The sequence below is a fragment of the Gossypium hirsutum genome, chromosome A08, assembly GCF_007990345.1.
Source record: "Gossypium hirsutum isolate 1008001.06 chromosome A08, Gossypium_hirsutum_v2.1, whole genome shotgun sequence".
In the NCBI taxonomy this organism is placed as follows: Eukaryota; Viridiplantae; Streptophyta; class Magnoliopsida; order Malvales; family Malvaceae; genus Gossypium; species Gossypium hirsutum.
In genome coordinates this window covers 111588422-111599502 of record NC_053431.1, presented here as the reverse complement: position 1 = coordinate 111599502, position 11081 = coordinate 111588422, and the positions used below count along the sequence as shown (strand labels likewise).

At 37.5% G+C, this 11081-nt stretch overlaps 2 non-coding genes across 2 annotated transcripts; both read left to right on the top strand.

The window, feature by feature from the left end:
* The first annotated feature begins 634 nt into the window (after positions 1 to 634).
* Positions 635 to 741, top strand: LOC121205943 (small nucleolar RNA R71). The gene has a single exon (XR_005901017.1). It is a non-coding gene; the product is annotated as a small nucleolar RNA R71 (small nucleolar RNA).
* An 8099-nt stretch (positions 742 to 8840) lies between these two features.
* On the top strand, positions 8841 to 8947 carry LOC121205209 (small nucleolar RNA R71). The gene has a single exon (XR_005900294.1). It is a non-coding gene; the product is annotated as a small nucleolar RNA R71 (small nucleolar RNA).
* Positions 8948 to 11081: the final 2134 nt, after the last annotated feature.

Here is an 11081-nt window from a genome sequence, read left to right as displayed (position 1 = left end):
GTCCTTGGATCGGCGCTTGCTAATTTTTAAGTGCAGTTTAGTGTTTTGAAAACTAGTTTCTGCAACTGAAATAAATTTTGTCATCATCTCTTCAAGGTTTAGCTTTTTCTCTTGCTGGTAAAGTTGTTGTTGGAAGCTTGGAGGGTGTTGAGGTCTTTGATTTCCTTGGCTTCTCCATGAGAATTTTGGGTGGTTCCTTCAACCTACATTGTAAGTGTTATTATAGGGATTATTTTGAGGTCAAAGATTATTACCCATAAAATTTAGTTACTCGTATTCCATGTTGAGACCATAAGATAGGTATTCTGAATTGCTCGTTCCAACTTTATTTGTATTGCATTGCATTATTGGATGTACTTAAGGAGAAGCACACAATCCGTCAATCTTTTTATTTAAGAGTTCTACCTGGTTAGATAGCATAGTAACCACATCGAAGTTGAAAACATTGGCCGCTTTCGTCGGCTTTGTTCTCATGACTTGCAACTGATAGTTGTTCAGTGACATCTCTTTAATAAATTTGTAAGCCACTTTAGGTGTTTTGTTATTAATAGTCCCACCAGCAGTTGTGTTAACCATCTGTCTAGTCGAAGGATTCAGGCCATTGTGAAAAGTTTGAACCTGCAGCCAAAGTGGTAGCCCATGGTTAGGGCGCCTTCTCAACAAATCCTTGTATCTCTCCCATGCATCGTAGAGTGTTTCTAAATCCATCTGCACAAAAGAAGAGATATTATTCCTTAATTTAGCTGTTTTAGCCTGGGAAAAATATTTTAGTAAAAACTTCTCGGTCATTTGTTCCTAAATAGTGATTTACCCTCGTGGTAACGAGTTCAACCATTGTTTATCTTTTTTCCTCAGTAAAAAAGGAAACAACCAAAGGCATATGGCGTCTTCAGAAATGCCATTGATTTTAAATGTGTCACAAAATCCAGAAAATTCACCAAGTGATTGTTTGGATCCTCATCCTGCAAACCATCAAACTGAACAAATTACTGTATCATTTGAATCGTGTTAGGTTTCTATTCAAAATTATTTGTAGCAATAGCAGGCCTAACTATACTTGACTCAGTTCCTGTTAAATTCGATTTAGCATAATCATACATAGTGCGCGGAGCAGGATTTTGATTTACTGGATCAGCAGAAATCGCAGGAGGTAGCGGATTTTCTTGATTTTCAACCATCTTCTCAGTTGTGGTTTAGATATTGTCTTTTTGCTCTTCCTCTGTGTATCTTAAGCTTCGCCTTATTTTTCTTCGGTTTCTACGAGCTATGTGATCGATCTCACTATCAAAAAGTAATGGTCTTGACGGGTTTCTTCTGGTAATAAACTAGAAAACCCTGTCAGAAAATAAAAGAAAAGTTAGAAAAGTGGAATTAAACTAAAAAAAATAAATTGCAATAAAAGTAAAATGGCTAAAGTAATAAAAATTGAGTGTTCCTAATATCTTAAGTTCCCCGGCAACGGCGCCAAAAACTTGATACTTGATATTCACTATAGGTTTTAAAAATTTATAATTAATCGTTCTTGAAACTAACTATTATCACGATGAAGGCAAGTGTACCTATCGAACAGTAGTATAGCTTTAGCAAGACTAGATTGTCGAACCCAAAGGAACCAAGAGTACTAGTAATTACTTTCTTTTTATTACCTAGCCTAAAAAATTAAGGGATTTGTTTATCTAAACTAATTAACTAAACTAAGGGTGCACAGAGAGAAAATTGGGGAAAAACTTTTGGGAAAACTCAATTGATTAAGGCAATACCCAAGGAAAAATCCACCTAGACTTTACTTGTTATTTGATTCTGAATCAGACGATTTATTCATTTGACTTGATCCGTAGAAATCCCTAAGTTATATTATTATCTCTCTCGAGCCTAATAACGTCTAACCCTAGGTTGATTAATTGAATTTTCTTTCTAGTTAACACCCTAGTGTTGCATTAACTCGATCTATGGACTCATTTATTAGGTTTCACCCTAATCCGGCAAAATCTTGTCACCCTATCTCTAGGCGTGCAATCAACTCCGCTTAATTACGACAAATTTACTCTTAGACAGGGACTTTTACTCCTCTAAATAAGCACATTAACTTGAATCAATATCCTGGAATATTAAAACAAGAATTAAGAACACATAATTAAGAACAAATCAAATATTTATCATACAATTCAGATAATAATAACAAGATCCGTCTTAAGTTTCATTCCCTTTAGGTATTTAGGGGGTTTAGTTCATAATTATGAAAGAAAACATTTCAAAAGAATAAAGATAACAAAACATAAAGAAAACCCAAAACTCCTGAAGGAAATTGAAGGGAGATCTTCAGTCTTGACGATGAATCCAGCTTCTGAGATGGATCAATCGGCTTTCCTTGAGTAATTCCTTGTCTTCTACTCCGTGTGTCTCTTCTAAATGCCTCCTCAAGTGTTTAAATAGGCTTAAAAAGCCTAAAAGCCTTCAAGAGTGACCTTTTCCAAATAGAACTAGACTTGGGCTCGACAGGGACACGCCCGTGTGCGATTTCTTCAATCTGAGTTCAAGGCTATTACATAGGCACCGGCGTGTAGTCTACCCGTGTAAGTCGTGCTTCGATTCTGCCAAATGAACACGGCTGTGTGGCTTACCCGTGTGAGGAAGTCCAGGCCGTTTTGATTTCCTATGTTGGTCTATTTTCTCCATTTTCGGCCTGTTTGTCGTTCCTTTTACTCTCCTGTGCTCACCTAAGTATAAAATATGAAATTAAAGAATTAGGAGCATCGAATTCACCAATTCTAAGGAGAAATCATCCATAAATATGCTAAGTGTGGGATAAAAATATGTATAAATTACTATTTATCAATGATAATACGAAATATGATGTGTTAGAGCAGGAAGAAATGAAATCCATGAAACACAAAAGACCAAGAATGAGTGAATGTAGTATTATGCATAGGTCAATCACTATTAGTAGTAAAATGGAAAATCACTAAACAAATATAATAATCACAAGTATGAATATCATTAGTAGTGTAAAAAATAACCAAAAATAGTTAAATGAAATAAGAAATAAAATAGAGATAGTAAAAAAAATAAAGATAATGGAGAGAAAAGGATGGACAAACGCAGTGGTGCTTGGTGGTGCTCGATGTGCACGCGGGGTGGTGCGTGATGAGATGTGGAAGGGGTAAGGGAGAAGAGAAGGAAAAAGGGAGAAGGAGAAGGGGGTTTGTTGAAGAAGATGATGAATAGTGAAGGGTCAAGGGAGAAATTAGGGTTAGGGGGATTAAATTAGGGGCCACGGTCGTTTAAGCCTCGTTTTGGGCCACACTTTTTGTGGGCCACGCCTGTGTGGTATGCTCCTAACCCGTGTTTGTCTTGGAATTATAGTTAGGTTCGCACATGGGCCTTTTGACATGCTCGTGTTCCCAAGCTGTGGGGTGTACACGTCTGCGTCGCACGACCGTGTATACTTTCGGCCGTTTCTCTCACGCCTGTGTTAGGTTCTCTACGCCCGTGCTCATGGCTTATGCTTATGGGTTGATGTTTAAGTTAGTATCGCACACGACTTTTGGACACGCCCGTGTGTCTAGGCCCTGTGACTCACACGGCCACACCGTACGACCATGTAGTGCTCCCTTTCATTTCTCCCACACTTGTGTTCAACCTCACACGCCTGTGTCAATTAATCAGGTTTGCGCACGGTCTTTAAGCACGGCCGTGGCCTACACCTGTGGTCTATTCTGACTCTGTTTATCATTTCAGTTTTTTAGACAAGTTCTCACATGGCCCCAAGCATGCTCGTGTGACAAGTCGGGTGACTCCCACGGTCCCCTCACACGGCCGTGGTAATTTATCGTAGGCCGTGTCTCTGCCGATCTTTTTAGAAATTAAGGTACAGTTTTACCACGGTTTAGGACACGCCTATGTCCCTTAACCGTGTCGTACACACGGTCGTGGCTATTTATCATAGCCCGTGTGTCATCCTGTCTTGGAAAAATGTTTGTCCTGTTTTAGCACGGCTAGGGCCACGCCCATGTCTACTACCCGTGGGGATCCCACAGCCGAAAGCACACCCGTGTGCTGGGCCGTGTGTGCTGAAAATACATACATTCAAATTATAAAACAAAACGGAAAGACAAACTAAGTTATCTAGTGGGGTTAGTGCTCAGGTTGCCTCCCAAGAAGCACTTATTTAGATTCTAAGCTCGACTGTACCTAGTATGTATGTTTATTCAGGTTCGCGGAGCCGTAGCTCCTTTCCCTTGTCTTTGACGTTATAAAGTTTAAGCCGATGTCCATTTACCTTGAAAGTGCCTTGAGTTGGATGACTTACCTCAACTGTACCGTATAGAAAAATGGTTTGGGCTACGTAGAGACCTGAACATCATGATTTAAGCTTCCCAAGAAATAATTTGAGTCTTGAGTTGTATAACAGGACAAGATCTCCAACTTCAAATTGCTTGTGTTGCTTTAAATGAGCATTATGGCGGCGCTTCGTTGCTTCCTTGTATAATCATTAGTTCTCATAGGCATTAGCTAGCCATTTATCTAGCTCGTTTAGCTGCGTCAATCTCTTTTCACCTGCGAGTTTAGGATCAAAGTTTAGGAACTTTATAGCCCAAAATGCTTTATGTTCTAGTTCAAACGGTAAATGACAACTCTTCCCATAAACAAGTCTGTAAAGGGATGTTCCTATGAGGGTCTTAAAAGTAGTTCTATAGGCCCATAAAGCATCATCTAATTTCTTTGCCCACTCCTTCCTATTTGCCTCTACAGTCTTTTCTAGAATGCATTTAAGTTCTTGGTTTGCGACTTTGACTTATCCACTAGTTTGAGGATGGTAAGGGGTAGCTGTTCTGTGGCAAACTCTATATTTCTTAAGGGTTTTATCAAATTGAGTATTACAAAAATGAGTGCCCCTATCACTAATGATTACTCTAGGTGTTCCAAATCGAGAGAAAAGTTTCTTAAGGAACTTCACCACTACTCTAGCATCATTAGTAGGTAAAGCTTGGGCATCCACCCATTTAGACATATAATCAACGGCTACTAATATGTATTTATTCCCAAATGAGCTAGGGAATGGACCCATGAAATTAATACCTCATACATCAAAGATTTCACATGAGAGTATGTACGTTTGGGACATTTCGTCACGTTTAAAGATATTACCTGTTCATTGGCATTTATCACAAGTAACAACATACCTGTTGGAGTCTTTGAATAGAGTGGGCCAGTAAAAACCTGATTCGAGTGTTTAATAGGCGGTCCTAATTCCATTGTAATGTCCCCCAGTCAGTCCTGAGTGGCAATGCTCCAAAATATTAATCGCTTCTGTCTCTGGAACGCATCTTCGAATTACTTGATCTGCACATATACGAAAAAGAAAAAGGTTCTTTCCAAAAATAGTTTTTCACATTAGTAAAGAATTGCTTCTTTTGCTGATGCGTCAACCTTTTTGGTATAATGTTAGCGGCTAAATAATTCGCAATGTCTGCAAACCAAGGTTCCTCAGAGTCAGAGATAGCAAAAAGTTGTTCTTCAGGGAATGAGTCATTTATCTCATGTTTGTTCAGTTCATTGAGATGTGGGTTTTCTAATCTGGATAGATGATCTGTTGCAAGATTTTCTGCTCCTTTCTTATCTTAAATTTCTAAATTGAATTCCTGCAACAATAAAATCCATCTTATTAGTCGAGGTTTTGCATCTATTTTAGTAAGGAGGTATCGAAGAGTTAAGTGGTCAGTGTAAACGACAACTTTAGATAATATTAAATATGGTCTAATTTATCGAATACGAAAACCACAGCCAATAATTCTTTCTCGGTCATCGTTTAATTTTTGTTGTGCAGCTGTCAATGTTTTGCTAGCATAATAAATCGGTTGAAAGCGCTTTTCTTTCCGCTGTCCAAGAACTGCTCCTACTGGAAAATCACTCGCATCACACATTAGTTCAAAAGGTAAATTCCAATCAGGTGTAACTACAATTGGAGCGTTAATTAATTTATCCTTAAGAGTATTGAACGTTTCTAAACAATCCTGACTGAAATTGAAGGGTACATCTTTCTCTAGCAAATTCGTTAAAGGCTTGACTATTTTAGAAAAGTCTTTAATAAATTGTCTATAAAATCCAACATGACCTAAAAAACTACGAATATCCTTAACTGAATTAGGGGGACGTAGTTTCTCAATAGTTTTAACCTTTGCTTTATCAACTTCAATTCCCTTGCTAAAAATTTTATGGCCTAACACAATCCCTTCACGAACCATGAAGTGACATTTTTCCCAATTCAGTACAAGATTTGTTTCCTCACATCTAATCAAAACTCGTTTAAAACTTTTAAGGTAGAGATGGAAAGAGTTACCGAATACCGAGAAGTCATCCATGAATACCTCCATAATGTCTTCCACGAGTTCATCAAAAATAGCCAGCATGCATCGCTGAAAAAGTAGCAGGAGAATTACATAATCCAAAAGGCATTCGTCGATAAGTAAACGTACTGTACGGATATGTAAATGTCATTTTCTCTATCCTCAAGAGCTATCGGGATTTGGAAATAACTAAAGAGTCCATCTAGGAAGCAATAATACATATGTCTGAATAATCTTTCCAACATCTGATTAGTGAATGGTAGGGGAAAGTGATCTTTTCTTGTGGCATCGTTTAATTTCCTATAGTCAATGCAGACTCTCCATTCCGTGACTGTTCATTTTGGAATTAATTCGTTCTTCTCATTGGCCACGACAGTCATGCCTCCTTTCTTAGGAACAACCTGCACAGGACTCACCTAGGAGCTGTCAGAGATAGGATAAATAATTCTAGCATCTAGAAGTTTAATTGCCTTAGCTTTTACAACGTCTTTTATGTTAGGATTCAACCATCTTTGCTCTTGCACATAGGGTTTGAATTCATCTTCCATTAAAATTTTGTGTGCAAAAAGATGGGCTAATCCCTCTTATGTCAGAAATCTTCCAGGCTATGGCTTTTTTATACTCCTTTAAAACTTTGAGTAACTCGTCTTTTTCAGTTGGCTGTAAATCTAAAGAAATAATTACTAGTAATGTGGAATTATCTCCACGAAACGCATATTCTAAGTGATCTGGTAATTGTTTTAATTCTAATTTAGGCGGTTCTTCAACAGAGGGTTTTAATTTTAATTCATTATTTACCTCAATACCCTCGTAGCTCTTCTGTCTCAATGAAGGTTCATTGGAATTTAGTTTATCTTTTATCTTACCTATCTCAGAATCATCATCATTTACCTCCTCTCATTGGGCAAGACACAGTTCCAACGTGTCTTTATGTATGATTTCCTGTAAAGAGTCTTGAGTAGCATGATCAATAGAGTCAATAAAATAACATGAGTCATCCTGTTCCCTAGAAAATCTCATAGCATCATAAATTTTAAAAATAATCTCTTCATCACTTACTCTAAGCACAAGTTTACTATCACCTACATCAATAACAGCCCTAACGGTGGCTAAAAATGGATGACCTAAAATTAAAGGCACCTCAACATCCTCATCCATGTCAAGCACAACAAAATCAATAGGGAATATAAATTTATCTACTTTTACAAGTACGTCCTCTATAAGACCCCTAGGATATTTAATAGATCTATCGGCTAGTTGAATACTCATCTTAGCGGGTTTGGGTTCCCTAAGACCAAGTTGTTTGAACATTTTATATGGCATCAAATTAATGCTAGCGCCTCAACATTCAAACTACCAATTAAGTAGGGAATAGTAAAACTTCCTAGATCTTTCAGTTGGTTGGCAGTTTATTTTGGAGTATAGAAGAGTATTCCTCATTGAGTTTCACTGTAGACAAATCTTCAAACTTTCTTTTATTTGTTAGAAGCTCCTTCAAAATTTTGCATATGTAGACATCTGCGAGATAGCTTCAACAAAAGGTAAATTAATATGTACTTGTTTAAAAAGTTCGAGAAATTTATCAAATTGTGCATCATGCAGTCTTTCTTCAACTTCGTTGGGTATGGGACTGGTGGTTTATATTCCCTCAACACCGATTTTTCATTGTCTTCGGGTTTTTCCTCCTCACCTTCTTTTCTGTCAGGTTCTGGTTGCAGCTTCTTTTCAGATTCAGCTAACACCTCCCCACTCCTTAATGTAACTGCCTTCATATGCTCTTTTGGATTGGGTTCGGTATTGCTAGGTAGGCTCTCTGGTGGTCTCTCTGAAATCATCTTAGCCAGCCGTCCTATTTGATTCTCGAGCCCTTGAATTGATGCTTGCTGATTTTTAAGTGTAGTTTCAGTATTCTGAAAACGAGTCTCCGCTATTGAGATAAATTTTGTCATCATCTCCTCAAGGTTCAGCTTTTTCTCTAGCTGATATTGTTGGAAGCGTGGAAGGGGTGGTGGTCTTTTATTTCCTTGGCCTCCCCATGAGAAATTTTGGTGGTTCCTCCAGCCTGCATTATAAGTGTTACTATAAGGATTATTTTGGGGTCGAGGATTATTACCCATATAGTTTATTTACTCATTCTCCATGTTAGGGTCGTAGGATGGATATTCTAAATTGTTCGTTCCACATCCACTTGCATCGTACTGCATTACTAGATGAACCTGTGAAGAGCCAAGTAAACCATTAATTTTTCTATTCAAAAGTTCTACCTGATTAGAGAGCATAGTAACCGAATCGATGTTAAAAACGTCGGCTGCTTTAGTCAGCTTTGTCCTCATGACTTGCCACTGATAATTATTCAGTGACATCTCTTCTATGAACTCATAAGCCTTTTTAGGTGTTTTGTTATTGATAGTTCCACCAGCAGCTGCGTCGATCATTTTTCTAGTCGAGGGATTTAACCTATTGTGGAAAGTTTGAACTTGTAGCCAAAGGGGTAATCCATGGTGAGGTCAACCTCTCAATAGATCATTGTATCTCTCCCATGCATCATAAAGTGTTTCTAAATCCATTTGCACAAAAGAAGAAATATCATTCCTTAGTTTAGCCATTTTAGCTGGCGGAAAATATTTAAGCAAAAATTTTTCGGTCATTTGTTCCCAAGTTGTGATTGACCCTCGTGGTAATGAGTTTAACCACTGTTTAGCTTTGTTCCTCAATGAGAATGGAAGCAACCGAAGGCGAATGGAATCTTCAGAAACGCCATTGATATTAAAAGTGTCGCAGAATTCCAGAAAGTTTGCTAAATGATTGTTTGGATCATCGTCCTGCAAACTATCAAACTGAACAAACTGCTGTATCATCTGAATTGTGTTAGGTTTCAGTTTAAAATTATTTGCAGCAATAACAGGCCTAACTATACTCGATTCAGTTCCTGTTAAAGTAGGTTTAGCATAATCATACATAGTACGAGGAGCAGGATTCTGATTTACTGGATTTGTAGCAACCATAGGAGGTAGCGGATTATTCTGATTTTCAGCCATCTCATCGGTTGTTGTGTGAATATCGTCCTCTTTCCCTTCCACAATGTATTGTAGGCTTCGTCTTATTTCTCTTTGATTTCTACGAGCTGTGCTCTCTATCTCACCATCAAAAAGTAGAGGTCCTGACGGGTTTTTTCTAGTCATAAACTGTAAAAACATGGCGGAAATAAAGAAAATAAAATTTAGTAAATAAAAACAAAATTAAATTGCAATAAAAATAAAAAATGGCTAAAGTAATAAAAATTAAGCGTTCCCAATATCTTAGTCCACGACAATGGCGCCAAAAACTTGATGATCACTAAACTAACTAAAAATTCGACTTAAGGCAAGCGCACCTATCGAACAGTAGTATAGTTATGGTGAGACCGGAAATATCGTATCTACGAGGACTAAAAGTACTAGTAATTACTATCTTTTTATTATGTAGCCTAAAAATTAAGAGAATGTTTACCTAAAACTAATTATCTAATTAGCTAAGATTACGACAGAGATTAAGGTTGGAAAATACTTTTGAAAAACCGATTGAGAGGACAATACCCATGAAAGAATCCACCTAGACTTCACTTATTACCTTTGAATTAGACGATTTATTCACTTGACTTATTCCGTAGAAATCCCTGCTTTATGTTAATATCCCTTTCGAGACTAAAAACAACTGACTCTAGGTTGATTAATTGAAATCTCTTTCTAATTAAAACCCTATAGACCCATTAACTCGATTTATGGATTCCCTTATTAGATTTGACTCTAATCCGACAAATTTATGTCGTCCTATCTCTAGGATTGCATGCCACTCCGCTTAATTATGAATGATCTACTCTTAAACAGGGACTTTTTCTCCACTGAATAAGCACATCAAAAACCTGAATTACTATCCTGGAATATTAAAGCAAGGATTAAAACTCACAATTAAGAATAAGAACAAATATTTATCATATAAATCAAAAAGTAATAAGATTCGTCTTAGATTTCATCTCCCTTAGGTATTTAGGGAGTTTACTTCATGATAATAATGGAAAACATCTCAAATTATGGAAAACAACAAAACATAAAGAAACCTAAAGAACTTCTAGGAAATTGGATGAAAATCTTCAGTTTTGATGTAGATCATGCCTCCGAGGTGATTCCAATGGCTGTTCTTGAGTACTTCCTTGCCTTCTACTCTCCGTCTTCCCCTTAATCCTCTTCTAGGGTGTTTATATAGGCTTTCAAATGCCCAAAATAGCCCAAAATTAGCCTTTTCCGAGTAGAACTAGACTTAGGCTTGACAGGGACACGACCGTGTGTAATCCTGACTTCGATTAATGTTGACACGGCCATGACACACGGGCGTGTGGTCTACCCGTGTGTCATACACGGGCGTGTGGATCACCGGTGTGAAAGTGTCTAGGCCGTGTGAAACATTGATTTAGGCCCAATTTGTCCGTTTTGGCCCGTTTCTCACTTTTTTTACTATCCTAGGCTTTGCTGAGTATAAAACATGAAATCAAAGGGTTAGAAACATCAAATTCAATGAAACCAAGGAAAAATCATCCATAAATATGCCAAGCATGTGGTAAAAATATGTATATATTATGGTTTGTCAAAGTCAGAAGCAATTAAGATCTTGGAACATTGCCACTCAGGACTGATTGGAGGACATTACAGTGGGACTAAGACCGTACATAAAACACTCAAATCAGGTTTTTATTGGCCT